At 45.5% G+C, this 13,244-nt stretch overlaps 1 protein-coding gene across 4 annotated transcripts in view; it reads right to left on the minus strand.

Annotated features, from left to right (window-relative positions):
• Window positions 1–13,244, minus strand: part of SCAF8 (SR-related CTD associated factor 8) — a 200,033-nt gene that overhangs the window by 11,563 nt on the left and 175,226 nt on the right. The window contains exon 23 of one of the 4 annotated variants that reach the window (XR_010381210.1): window positions 4,864–5,576. The exons of the other annotated variants lie outside the window; for them this stretch is intronic. The gene's annotated coding sequence lies outside the window, so the exon portion shown is untranslated. The remainder of the gene's footprint in view (window positions 1–4,863; window positions 5,577–13,244) is intronic. 4 annotated transcript variants of the gene reach the window in all.

Below are 13,244 nucleotides of genomic sequence, written 5' to 3' on the forward strand. Positions count from 1 at the left end.
AATTGGAACAGATACTATGCCAAAGAAGATGTTCAAATAGCTAACAAACACTTGAAAAGATGCCCACCTTGGTCATCAGGGAAATAGAGACCCCACTACCTACCCTCCAAATGGCTAACACTGAAAAGACAGGAACAACAAGCGTCAGCCAGGACGTGCATGAGTCTCATACATTCCTGGTGGAAGTGGAAGTTCATACAGTCATTCTGGAAGAACTTTTTGACAGTAACCACAGAAATGGAATAGATGCATATTCTACGAGCCAGCCATTCTAGCCCAGTGTGGGTACCCAGCAGAAATCCATTTACGTGTGCACAGCGTAGGTTTAAGAATGTTTGTAGCATCATTGGTTCTATGAAATAGGCCAAACGAGGAACAACTCAAACGTCCCTCAACAGTAGAATGGATAAATCAAGTGTGGTACATGTAGATTACAAAATACCATACAGCATAGTAAGTGAGTCAACTCCTGGATGAATCTTACAAACGAGATGCTGAGAGAAAGAAGGCAGACGTAAATTAATAGGTCCTAGGTGCTTCCATTGATACAAAGTTCAAAAATAGGCTAAACTAATTTATGGTGTAGGAGTCAGGACAGAGGTTCCCTTTGGTGACTCTGGGGGGCCCGGGGGGAGGGAAGTGTTCTAGGAATGTTCTCTTTCTTGAACTGGACTTTGGTTACACAGGTGCGTTCATTTGACTAAGTCCACAAAACTGTAACTTATTATCAGGGCACTTTTCTGTATTTATGCAATTTTAATAAAAATATCGTTAAAACAAACATTTCGCACCCAGATTCTTGACACTGAAATTTAGAGCTGTAGCTCCAAGTGCATCTAGTCTTTTTGGAAATACAATACAAACATCATTAAGTGTCGAATGGCTTTTTAGGTCTAATCATTAGACTGGGTCATATTTGCCTTCAGGCAAGACCTGCTCAAGTTGACCACCTTTAAGTTGAAGGTCTTCAGGGGGGATTCATAAATCACCCCTCCTTTTTGTGGGACTCTTCTTTAATTCCTCCTAGAGTCAATCAACAAGGGGATTGTTATATAAAATAAACAACAAGTTTCTTCTGTAGAGCACAGGGAACTATATTTAACAGCTTGTAGCAACCTATAATGAAAAAGAATAAGAAAAGGAATTTATGTATGTATATGGATGACTGAAACATTATGCTGTACACAAGAAACTGACACACTGTAACTGATGATACTTCACTTAAAAAAAAAGAAGGGGGGTATTGTTCTTCCCTGAAAAACAGAATAGCACTCGCAGAGTTTTTTCTTCAACACAGAGAAAACGAAGACAACAAATTCCTATTCAAGGTCTTGCTGGAGGCTAAGAACCATCACTCCCCTCTGACCCCTCCAGGCACCTGGATCTTTCCTGTCTCTTAACCTTTTCCCTTGTACCACTCCATTGCTACTTAGAGCCACCCGCTCCCTGGCATTATCAGCTGCCTTTTAATACTGTACCCAGCCTTGGCCACAGGGACTACAGCATCCTGAAAGGCAGGGACCTTGCCTCACACTCCTTTTTAAATGCCTCCAGCCTTGGTGTGGTATCTTGTGTAAAGTCATTGCCCAGAAATATTTGATGTCATGTGGATAACAACATATTTTTCCTTCCCGATCTCTGGAGGGGTGAGGAAGGGAGGAAAGCAGCAGCCTCAAGTTGGATGAATCTTCTTAATATAAGAACTTGTCACTCAAGTGACTCCAAGCTTTATTACACAAACCCATCAGCACATCACACCGACCCCCTGGCAAGGAAAGGTGGCAGAGTGGGGGACGTTGCGACAAAGCTACTGTCCCAGAGCAGGGGGGATTCTGGGAGAAGGATGTTAGCTGGAGCAACACCGGCAGAGATGGGCTGAAAGCAGACACTTTTAAGAATTCCTCCCTGATGAGGAAAGATCTCGAACCAAGCCTTGGTTCTCCACAAGGGATTCACTTTGATGACAGGTGATACTCATTGGCTGTTACAGCGCCAGGCAGCCTGCGAGGCATTTCACATATGCTATCTCATCTAATCTTCAAAGCAACCTACCGAGGTAGAAATGTCATTCTCCCTGTTTTGCAGATGAAACCACTAAAGCTAAGGGAGGGGAGATGACTAGTCCGAGTTTCCATGGCAGTAGAGATAGTAAAGCCAGAGTTCAAATCCAAGTCTCCTGACCTCCAAAGCAAGGGCGAAGGAAAATGTGTACATTAGGAAACTGGGAAGAGTTAAAGCAGCCTCAGATGTAACAAGACGTGCCCACAAGCATCTATCTGACCAGACAGGCTGTGGTAGGTGCCAAGGGAAGAGAACAAGCAAAGTGGGATGATTGTTTCTGGCTGCAGGAGACGCCACTGGTAGTGAAGGGGAGAGGGAAATTCCATCTCCACGTTAAAATATTGTGAAAATCAGGCTGAATTTTCTTCCATAATGATGTGGTAGAGCTGGGCTGAGAGCAGACGCTTTCAGACTTCCTACTTGGAGAGAAAAGTCCTCAGATCTAGATGTCAATCAATGGGATATAATCGAAACCTTGGCACAGGCTGTAGGAAGTCCCCCACAAGGACACACCTCTGCCTGATCCAGAAGAGACCCTGCCTGATCCTCTGCCTGCCAGGCACCATGCGCAAGATCCAGAAAAGACCCCCCCGGGAGGCAGTGGTGTGGGTGCTCTTAAAATTCCTCATGCACCACGGTGTTTTCATGAATGCTTATTGCAACATAGTGTCCAATGTGCAACAACCTATCTCACTGTTTACCTGTTTGAAAGGAAAGCAAAATGGGAAGCCTACTTTGATTAATGATTATGGGGTATATTAGCATCTATCAAAGTACTAATTTTTTTTTTAAACGGAAAATGGCTTCAGTGTCATTACCATATGTTTACTATTACACACCCTTTGTTCAAGCTGTTACAAGTTGTCCTAACAAACTTCGATCTCCACATTCAGGCATTTATATTCGTATTTAGGCACGATGGCTTATTTAATTTGGCACACACTCCAGCATGGCTTCCACTTGGAGCTCCAAATTTTAGAGCAACGGCTGTAGATTTAGGGCCAGCTTAACATGCCAAGAATCCGGTAACGGGGGAAAACACCAGGAAGACTTTCATTCAAGCAACATTTTCAGTTCACCTGTGCAGAGACATATTTCTTGGAAATCTTCTAAGTTTCCAATTCTTCTACTGAATTCTTTTATTGTTTGAAAGTCTGGCCCATGTGTTCCCAACCTATGAGCTGAAACATTCTTCAACGGCAACATTTTCACAATAACAGGGTGATATTGAGAGCCAGAAGCCATTGTCTCTTCCATTTGCTTGAACAGCATACATCCATCTATTTACGCCTTCATCCATCAACTAGTAAGTGTGGACTCTGTGCCAGACACAGCACAGGTCCCTGGAAGTGTTCTGCCATGGTTCCTGCCTTGGAAGAAGTTCCAGTCTGGAGTAGGATGGATGTGAGGCTGACCCTACTCCAGACCATTTCAGGAGCTGGGGGAGAGGGGCAGCTCAACCTAATTCTTAGCAACCTATTATCACAGAGGAAAGCAAATAAGCCCAGCCTGGGGATTCAGAGTCATGCCTTCTCCATCAGCTTGGCAGCTTTCAGACGGCTACAGCCTAAGCTAATGCCCAAGTGGCACATCTCTATCTAAAGGTGTGTTTGAGTTGCCATTAAAAAGCGTATGGAGGGATGGAATGGGTAGAGCTCAGCGGTAGAGCACACACTTAGCACACATGAGGTCCTGGGTTCAATCCCCAGTACCTCCATTTAAAAAAAGAAAAAAAGGACATGAGGATACTTTGTAAAACATCGCCTCATCTCAGAGCCTCTACAAAGGGCAAACAGGAAATTGTGGTGCATTTGAAAGCTTAATTCTGCCATCCAACCTCCACTATAAAATGCTCAGCATGTTTTCATGTAGCTTTGTCTTCTGATTACTCCAAAACATGTAGACACTATTGAAACAAAAGGGACAAATGTGGCTCTTGATTTGGTGGTCATGAAAAGGCAAAGAGAAGAAAACTGGACATTAGGAGTAGAGAACGTTCCAGATAAGAAGAGGACAAGCAGACTGCGTGCATTTAGCTTCTCTGCTCCCATCCTTGCTAAGAAAATACAGGTATATTTGGACACGGTACCACACATGCTCATCAAAACAGATACATGGAAGATGCATCGGTCAGTCATGAACTAAAGCAGACGCTGTATCATTCACACTGAGACAAGACAGCATAAACTCACCGCGGTCATGAGCTCTGGAGTCGAACGGAGCTGACAGCGATGCTGCTTCCATTGCTTTCTAGCTGTTTGGTTTTGGGGCAAGTTACTTCCTCTTCCTCTGGCCTCAGTTTCCTCCTGTGTAAAGTGGGGCTAGTCCTACCCCCTGGGCTTGCTGCGGAGAGTCGCGCGTCTGGTGTTCTATGTAATTTACTACATACACATGGAATTTAGAGAATCCTCAAGGGTTTTGAAGGAGGTGATTTTTCAGTGTGAAAATAAACCGGCGGCACCGGCTTCTGAACGCTGCCCTGCCCAGTGCTGCGTGCTGAGTTCCTGAGTCTTTCTCCAATTCAATGCCAGTCTATCTCCTGCATATGTGGTTTTTTGCTGTTGTTGTTGTTGTTTGTTTGTTTTTGTTTGCCTGTTTTTTTTTTTTTTTTGGTCGGGGAGGTAATTAGATTTATTTATTTATTTTTAATGGAGGTGCTGGGGCTGCACCCAGGCCCCTGTGCGTGCTAAGCGCACGCTCCACCCTCTCACTTTCCACATGTATCTTTTAAACTTTCTCCGGCAGGCCAGTTGTAGTCTCTTTGAGAAAAGCTTCCTCAATTATATGAAATTAGCTCCTTACCACGTAGTAAGAATGCACCAGAAAGGACCAGTCAGGATTTCCATTTCACAGGGAATTTTCTGAAGAGTCTGAAATCAGAAACAGGAAGCCAGGGTAATCCTGAGCCCCAAGGAGGCCTTGAGTGGGCTCCTAGCTGCCTGCCCAGGGGTTCCAGGCCCGGGGAGGCCCGGCTCGACATCCTGTTCCAGCGGCACCATTTCCTCCTCACAGACACAACAGTTTGCCTTCTGAAGTAATTATTAGTTCACGTTTCTGCCAACCTTCTGAGGAAGATGCTTCTGGCTGCCCGGCGGACAGGAGACACCCCCTCCCTCTCACAGTCCCGGGGAAGGTGGGTAGTTCACCATGGACCTCTCACTGCAAGTTCCTTGTGCGTTACTTTATGCCAACAGTAAAGTAAAACCACTTCTTTGAGTTGTTTTAATTTAGTAAGCACAACAGATGAGTTTCTCGGTGATGGGGAAGTCCAGAAGGATCTTTTTAAACTGAGGAGGAGGAGTGGCTGGGATGCCCCTCTGGGGCTGGGGGAGGGAGCTTCCAACACTCACTCATGGTGTCTTCATACAGAACAAGAGCAGGGTCCGACCACAGCTTCTCTGAGTGGGAGAGAAGTTCGCATAGCTTTTATGCTGACTCACCTGTAAACCTTAATTAGAAGTCCAGTCAAATTGTGTGACATGAACAATAGTTGAACCTCATGACACAGTTCTCTCCTGAATATAAAATTGATCATAAGAAAAAAGAAGGGAAAAAAATGATCATGTAGAGAAATCCAAACACCCTTCTTTCCCCTTAAATCCAAGAGATGGGTGGCAGATCATAAATCCAGGTAAACTCTTAGTGCAAAACATTTAAGTCACATGGACGGAGTAAGGTAAATTGTTGAAATCCAATGACCCTTTCATGAATTTTGTCCTTAAAAACATTTCAATACAACTAGGGGAAAATTAGTTTGAAATATTATTTTTAAAGGAAAGTTCTTCACCTATTATCCTCTGAACATTTACTGCCATTCTCTGAAAGTTATTTGCAAAAAATAGGAAATGAATCAGTAAACACTTATTACCTGGTACGTGGTAGGCATCATAAAACGAACATAAGCATCTCTGTTGCTGTGGACCCAAAACTTTAAAAATCCCACCGGTCTTGCCTTGTTCCCAGGGACTGTCATTACGGACCATGGGAAAGGCACAGACAACACAGCTGTGGGCTTTGTCTGTTTACTCGTGAGGACGAGAGTGATGTACGACTGTGTAGGATTTGTCCTTCAAAAACTTAGGTTTGAAATGGAAGCATTTAGCTATAGCTCAAAAAACAAAAAACGAAACCTGGTCTTTTTTTCATCATTATGGTTTTCAAATATTTTTATATGATCCTTTCAGGAGAAGGAACCTAGAATTGAAAAGGGTGTCAATGGACTATTTTGGGTAAAATGTACTGATATTGGTAGACGGAAAACCACATGAGCTCAGACTGTTCACATCCATCCTCAACACATAGCCCTGTCCTGGAATATACTGGACACTCCTAAGTGTTCAATAAATGACTTAATAAATGAACGAATGACTTAAAGATGATGAACTCCATCACTATTAAACAGAAGAAAGAAGGCCATTATTCAGTAGAAGAAGGAAGACAAGAGAAATAATTAGACTTAGAGTCAGAAGGCATAATTTACTTAAGACAGGTTTCTGTTGTGCAAATCCTATTTCTTTTTCCTCTCTGCCTTTAATCTCCTGGGGACCAATGTTTGTGTAGCATGTGGGAGGAGGGCATGGACAGGAAAGGATACATCTACTGGCCATCACTGCAAGTCCCTGCTTAGTGTGTTGATGTTAATTAAAAAGATGCATACAATCGTTCAGCCCAATCCCCCACTTTGCAGGTGAGGAGAGTGAGAAATCAAATGACTTGATTAAGGTCCTTGGTGCAGCCAGCTCAACAGAAGGAAAATCATATTTATTGCTTTTGGGAGGAGGGGTTAAGTGATGCCAATAAAACTTCTTATAGACCTGCCCCCAAACACTGGATCAGATTGGTTTCTTTCAACCTATTAATTGATGCCTTTTCCATTGATTTTGACAAGAGTGCCCGGCAACTAATGTTCTTAAAATTTTACTTTGCACAAAAATAACTAAGCGTGTGTCTGTTAGAAGTGAGTATTTCTGAACCTGACTCCTGAACAAACTCTTAAAGAATCTGAATTTTTACAAGTACTTCCAGGTGAGTTAGATGCAGAAACTGCAGGTTGAGAAACACTGTTCTCAAGAGCCTGAGGTCAACCAGGACCCGCCTCCGGGCTACATGCGTGTGAAGCTCCCCTGACAGATTTATGGGGCGGCTGAAATGAAGTTTGACACGTGGGGGTGACGTGTGTGTATCACACTCTGAGGAACACTGCTGTATCATCACCATTAGAGAGATATATTCAGTTATATATACATGACTGGATGCTGGTGACAAGCACTGTATTCAAAATCATTTATTTTTCTGAACTACACTTGACACTTTGTGAAAGTCAAGTTCGCTTTTCAAGACCGAGCTCAATGTCATGCTCTTAAAATGATGGCAGAAGGACCAAGGGGCACCAAAAGCTTCAAGAAGCCCCATGAGGAAGGGGCCAGGCTGCTCTAGTTTTTCTCACAGCCATTCCCTGCCCCCTACTTGCTTTCCACGTACTGCGTGTATGACATCAACACTTATAAATTAATCCAATAAAAAAGAATATGAAATAGTGGATAACGCTTCTGTGTAAGTAAATACCAAGTTCTTGTAACCATAAAATTGATTCAGCCTTGATCAGAAAAATAACTCCTACGTTGAAGAAGGCGTCCAGTGAGTCTGGTGGCGGGGAATGGAAGGCAAGAAACCCAATGCTTGAGAGAAAACCAGATCCTTCTTCCTCGGATCCGTCTCTGTTTCTGATTCCCTAAATTTTCCATGACTCTCAACCACAAGTTTCTGCAGGGCTCGGTGTATTTTAATTAAACCCCAGTGATGAACACAGACTTTCCGAGCTCCGTCCTAGTCTGCAGCGTGAGGCTTCAAAGCAGGGCTGAAAGAAAACAGCGAGGAGGGATGACATTCGATAAAACCTCAGCAGCCTGCGTCACCCTGGCCCAGGACAGCACCGCAGAATAAAGGCGCTGCGAGCGAGCCTGAGTGCGCATGGTGGCACTTAGTGGTGGTTTCTGTGCCTTCTGGGGCTGGCATTCTGTTCTTGTGCCTGCTTTGTGTTCGCAGAGCACAGCTCTGTCCGTGTGACTCAGGCCAGGAAAATGCCTCCTTGGCAACGCCGGTGGGTACTCCCCACACGGGCCTCTGCCGGGGTCCAGGGCGAGGAGGAAGGCCGGCACTTCCCTCCCTTCCTGGTGCCATCTGTAATGTCCCTGCGGCCCCTGCCAGCAGCCGCAGTGGAAGGAGGCTGCGGGGAAAGCCGTGTCCCGAGTTCACCTCGGGGCAGAGAGGCGGCCTCCCCAGACAGCCTCTGATTACTTGGGGACTTCCTCGCTCCCTCCTTCCTTTCCTTTCATTTTTTCCCTTTCTTGTCTCCTTTTTCTCGATCCCTCCTTCCCTCTCTCCCCTCCCCCTGCCCTCCTCCTTTCCTTCCCTTCTTTCTCTGTAGGTCTCTTGTGAAGATGAAAGGCTCAAAAATCGCAAAGAAATACTCAACCAGCAGACAGTTCTGCGGACAGCGGGCCCCTCCCAAACCCGTCACTCTTTCCAGCTCAGCTCTTTGCTTTCAGTATAAGAGACACAGGTAGCTATTATGCAAAAATCTGAAGAAACCAAGAGAAAATTCAGTAACTAACTGTCATAGGATAGTTGCAATTGTACTTGAATCTGTTTTTTGGGGGGGGTTATTTATATATTTATTTTAATGGAGGTACTGAGGCTTGAACCCAGGACCTCGTGGATACTAAGCACATGCTCTACCACTGAGCTATCCTCTCCACTACACTTGAATCTGAAAAACGTCACCTGATGGTCACCTGTATGGTTTCTGAAGATTTTGCGGGTGTCACCCACAGTGCCAGTTTGTATTGTTAGCTATGGCGTGACACCCAAAGGGGCTGGCAAGATCATCGGGGTTCAGGACACTGAGCCCCGTGCTGCTGGAAATAGCTCTACTATGAAATGACTTTTGAACTCTGAACACAATTCTGACGTTCATTGGGTCTGCCAAGTTTACCGTGTACATAAGGAAGGAACGTGTAGTTTACATATTAAACAATTCGATTGGGGTGGGGGCAACCCCCTCCTCAAGTGGACCAAGACACTAATTTACAGCCTGCACACACTCATTTCACAGCCAAGAGTGGGTTTCAGCTAACAGGTCTCAAAGACTGTGCATCCCTGTGGCCCTGGGGACGCATCTGAGAATTGGATGGCCATATTGCAGCCACGGAGCCATAAAAATAACGTTCAGGAAGTGAGTTGATATCTTCATTTTAGTCCACTGTTACAAAATTCCCAGGTCAGCCTTAGCTGATGAGTTTTGAAGGGGAATTCAAGACCTGGAAACAGCTGCAGGCTTGCTGCCTTTTTCGTGCTCAAAGTCATTCTTTTCCTGTGTGGTCATCACCTCAAATCATCCTCACTGTCCCAGCTCTGCTCTCTGGGAATAGGTGCACTATTCACAGGTGACTTGTGGTGGGTAAGTGCCCAGTGCTCAGCCGAGGAAATTGTCATCTGAATGATTGACACACATGTCCTGAGCCCCACTGGGCACTAAAGAGATGGCTCTTTGCTAAAAAACCTTGCATTCGTCAACATGTATTTAAGGGAATCTGAGTCGGCAGTTCCAAGGAGACTTTCCAACAAGCAGCCAACTTTTCTTCTATTTAAGTTTTAGGAGAATATATCACCAAATTCTGGGAAACACCACTGGCAAGAAGCTGAGCTGAAGTAGGTTCAGGGGCTTAGCATATCCACCCCGGGTCCATGTGTGATCAGCAAGTCAGATGGTGTCACTGCTCCCACAGCCCACAGGGCTGTCTCTGCCCAGCCACGACCACTGGGTGGAATCTGGCCCTGGCAGCTGTGCCGTCCCCGGAGGAGGGCCGAGACGCGCTGCAGTGACAGCGGGCGGGCTCAGGGAAGGCTGTGAAGCGAAGAAGAAGCCTGGACCTTCAGCTCCTGGGGACCGTAATCCGGGTGAGGGGGTAAGATGGCACCCACAGAAGGGGAAGTTGCACCGCTGAAGGGCAGGTGAGCCTGTAGCAAAGGAGGGGACAGCTCCCAGGAGGGAGGGATGAATGTGGCGGGATGACCAGGGAAGGGGTGAGGAGGCGAGCTAGAGGCCCCGACCTGCGGAGGGGAGGAAGGGGTCCCAAGTGAGGCGTGGGGAGAACCACGGCTTGACGCAGAGGTCAAGGTGGGACACGGCATCCCTGAAGGTCAAGCCGGCAGGTGGCCTGTCCTCCCTGGCAACCCAGGTTTCTGAAGAAAGGGGAAGAAGAAACCAGCGTTTTATAAACACTGATACGGAGGCTATGCTAGATGCGAAGGCCACGATGTGCAAGCCGGCAGTGGACCGAGCCTCCAGGACACCGCTATCATCAGCTCGGTCCGCGGTTTAGAACAACAGGTGTGGACTCTGGATGTGCAGAGGCGATCCCTGGGATGTGGGAAGGAAATCTCAGAGTTCTTATTCATCTTTACTTTTAAAATTCTCATCTTTTTGAGTATATTTTATGTATTTTAAATGAACACAATAGTTTAATAGACAATATGGACTGACTTATACTCCCTAAATTTGTATGTTGAAGCTCTGACCATCTCCCCCCAAACCCTGCCAATGTGACTGTATTTGGAGGTAGGGCCTCAAGGAGGTTAATAAAGATTAAATAGGGTCAACAGTGTACGGCCCTGTGTTGACAGGACCCATATAAAAAGAGGAAGAGACACCAGGCCTCTCTCCTCTCTCCCTCTGTGTCTTCTCTGTCTCCCCAACCTACATTTCTGCTTCCCTTTCCCCCTCTCCCCCCACCACATCTTTGTCCGCCCCCTGCACCCCACCTCTCTCTGCACACACACAGAGAAGAGGCCATGTGAGCCACAGGGAGGTGGCCGTCCACAAGCCAGGAAGAGCTCTCGTCAGAAACCAACCCTGAAGGTGCCTTGACCTTGGACTCCTGGCCTCCAGAATTGTGAGAAATTAACTTTCTGTTCTCTGCTCCCTAGTCTGTGGCAGCACCAGCAGATTAATACAATATGTAATACATGAATAAACAAAATTGGGAGAGCGAACTATATAAACATAGTTTGTTAATGTCCACGATCAAAAGACTTCGGAGGACAATGCTGTTGGTCGAGGGGTCCGAGTGGAGATTCCAGTGAGTGCCAAGAGCTATTTCTGAGGGAAAACAGGAACCCTGTGGGCCACTGGACATGGAAGATGAGAGGAAGGGCAGTGTGAACAGGGTCTCTGGGCTCATCAGTCTGGGAGTGGAGAGCCAGCACCATCCCTGCAGGAGGTAAAGAGGGTCAGAGAAGCTCAGGGACCACATGACTAATGGATGTCCTCTGAGTGAGAAACAGAACTGGTCAGAGAGGGCAAAGCACAACGGGGGTTCAGGGCCACAGAGGTCGAGGGAAAAGAGACTTTGGAGGAGGACAGGGTGGGCAACAGGGTCAGGGAGGTCAAGTGGAACAACTCCAAGAAATGCCTTGTGAAATTCCACGAGGAAGTCATCAAAGATTCTTAAAAAGTGACTTCGGTGGAGGGGAGAGGGTGTAAGCTGGACTGTAGGGGGTTAAGATGGGTGGGATGGAGAGGAAATGGGGGCAGCAGGCTATACTTAGATGTTAACTATTAAAATGTGTCCAAGTCAGAACCGCAGGGGTTGGGAGGGCCCCTTCCTCCCTGACCCCAGAGGAATTCCTAGTACTAGTTAAACAGTGCTAAGTGCTAACTGGGGCTGGAGCAGTGGGATGTGGGGTGCGGGGCAGCGAGGCAACAGTAAAGTGTTTGATGCTGTCTCGGAACCTTCCGAACAGCTCTGGCTTTGTGTGTGAGTTTGTGTGTGGGACAGAACACAAGACAAAGCCAGATGGGATACACAATTCTCAAACCCAGCCACTGATTAGAAGTCTGGAAAGTTCTCCCAATTTAATTCTACCTTTTAATTTACCTTATTGAATAGCTGAGTGTCAGAAGAAGACCTGACATCAGTGGCAGGACTAAAAGGGGGGAAAAGGTTGGAGTTCCTTTAGGCACCAGGTCAGAGTCTCAGCCACCAGCAGTCAGACGCCCAGGAGACACCATCTCAGCAATCTGGCTTTGCCTAGGTATGAAATCATTTACTATCCATTTCACAAGTGTGCAAATAAATTCAAAGTCACATGTGAGAATGAATGAGTGCTTATAAAATCCTTTGAGACCCACAGATGAAAGGGGCTGTTTAAGTGCGGTGTATTAGTGAAGTGAATGAAGGTGCACACTGAACAAATCAGATTCTCCCAGAAAATAAACTACATCCTGGGAATAAATTCAGTCATTTTGGAAGCTGCATCATACCTTTTAGGTGAAAAGCAATAATTACTGATAATGTTTCAGTAGCCAATCTTTCTAATTCTAGAATTATCTTACTAGTTCACATCCTTGGACGTTTGTGGACCCCAGACAGAATTTCAAAACCTGTTTCATAGAGTCATTGACTTGCAGGGCTGGAGGGGTCACCTAATACAGGCTCCCCTTTGCTCACTCAATGCCCTCTGTGATATCTACAAAAAACTGGCCACTCAACTCATGCTTGACTCCTCCAGCATGGTACCTGTCTGCCTCCATTCTCACTGTCTTCTGTCTAAAGTTAATTTTAAAAGTCCTTTTACCTCCAGAAATCAGTTGCATTTCTGTACACTAACAATGGAAATAGCAAAAAAAAAGAAATTAAGAAAAAAAAAAAAGAAAAGAAATTAAGGGAAAAATCCCACTTACCAAAAAGAATAAAATACCTAGGAATAAACGTACCCAAGGAGGCAAAGGACCTGTACTCTGAAAACTATCAGATACTGATGAAAGAAAATGAAGGCAACATAAACAGATTGGACTGGAAGAATCAATATTGTTAAAACAGCCATACTATCCAAGGCAATATACAGATTCAATGCAATCCCTATCAAATTATCAATGACATTTTTCACAGAGCTGAAATAAAAAAATGTTAAAATTTGTATGGAAACACAAAAGACCCCAAATAGCCAAAACATTCTTGAAAAAGGATAATGGAGCTGGGGGAATCATGCTCCCTGACTTCAGACTATACCACAAAGCTACAGCAATCAAAACGGTATGGTACTGGCACACAAACAGATACATAGATCAATGGAACAGGATAGACAGTCCAGAAATAAACCCAAGCACTTTTGGTCAACCA

This window comes from Camelus dromedarius, chromosome 6 (assembly GCF_036321535.1).
Source record: "Camelus dromedarius isolate mCamDro1 chromosome 6, mCamDro1.pat, whole genome shotgun sequence".
In the NCBI taxonomy this organism is placed as follows: domain Eukaryota; kingdom Metazoa; phylum Chordata; class Mammalia; order Artiodactyla; family Camelidae; genus Camelus; species Camelus dromedarius.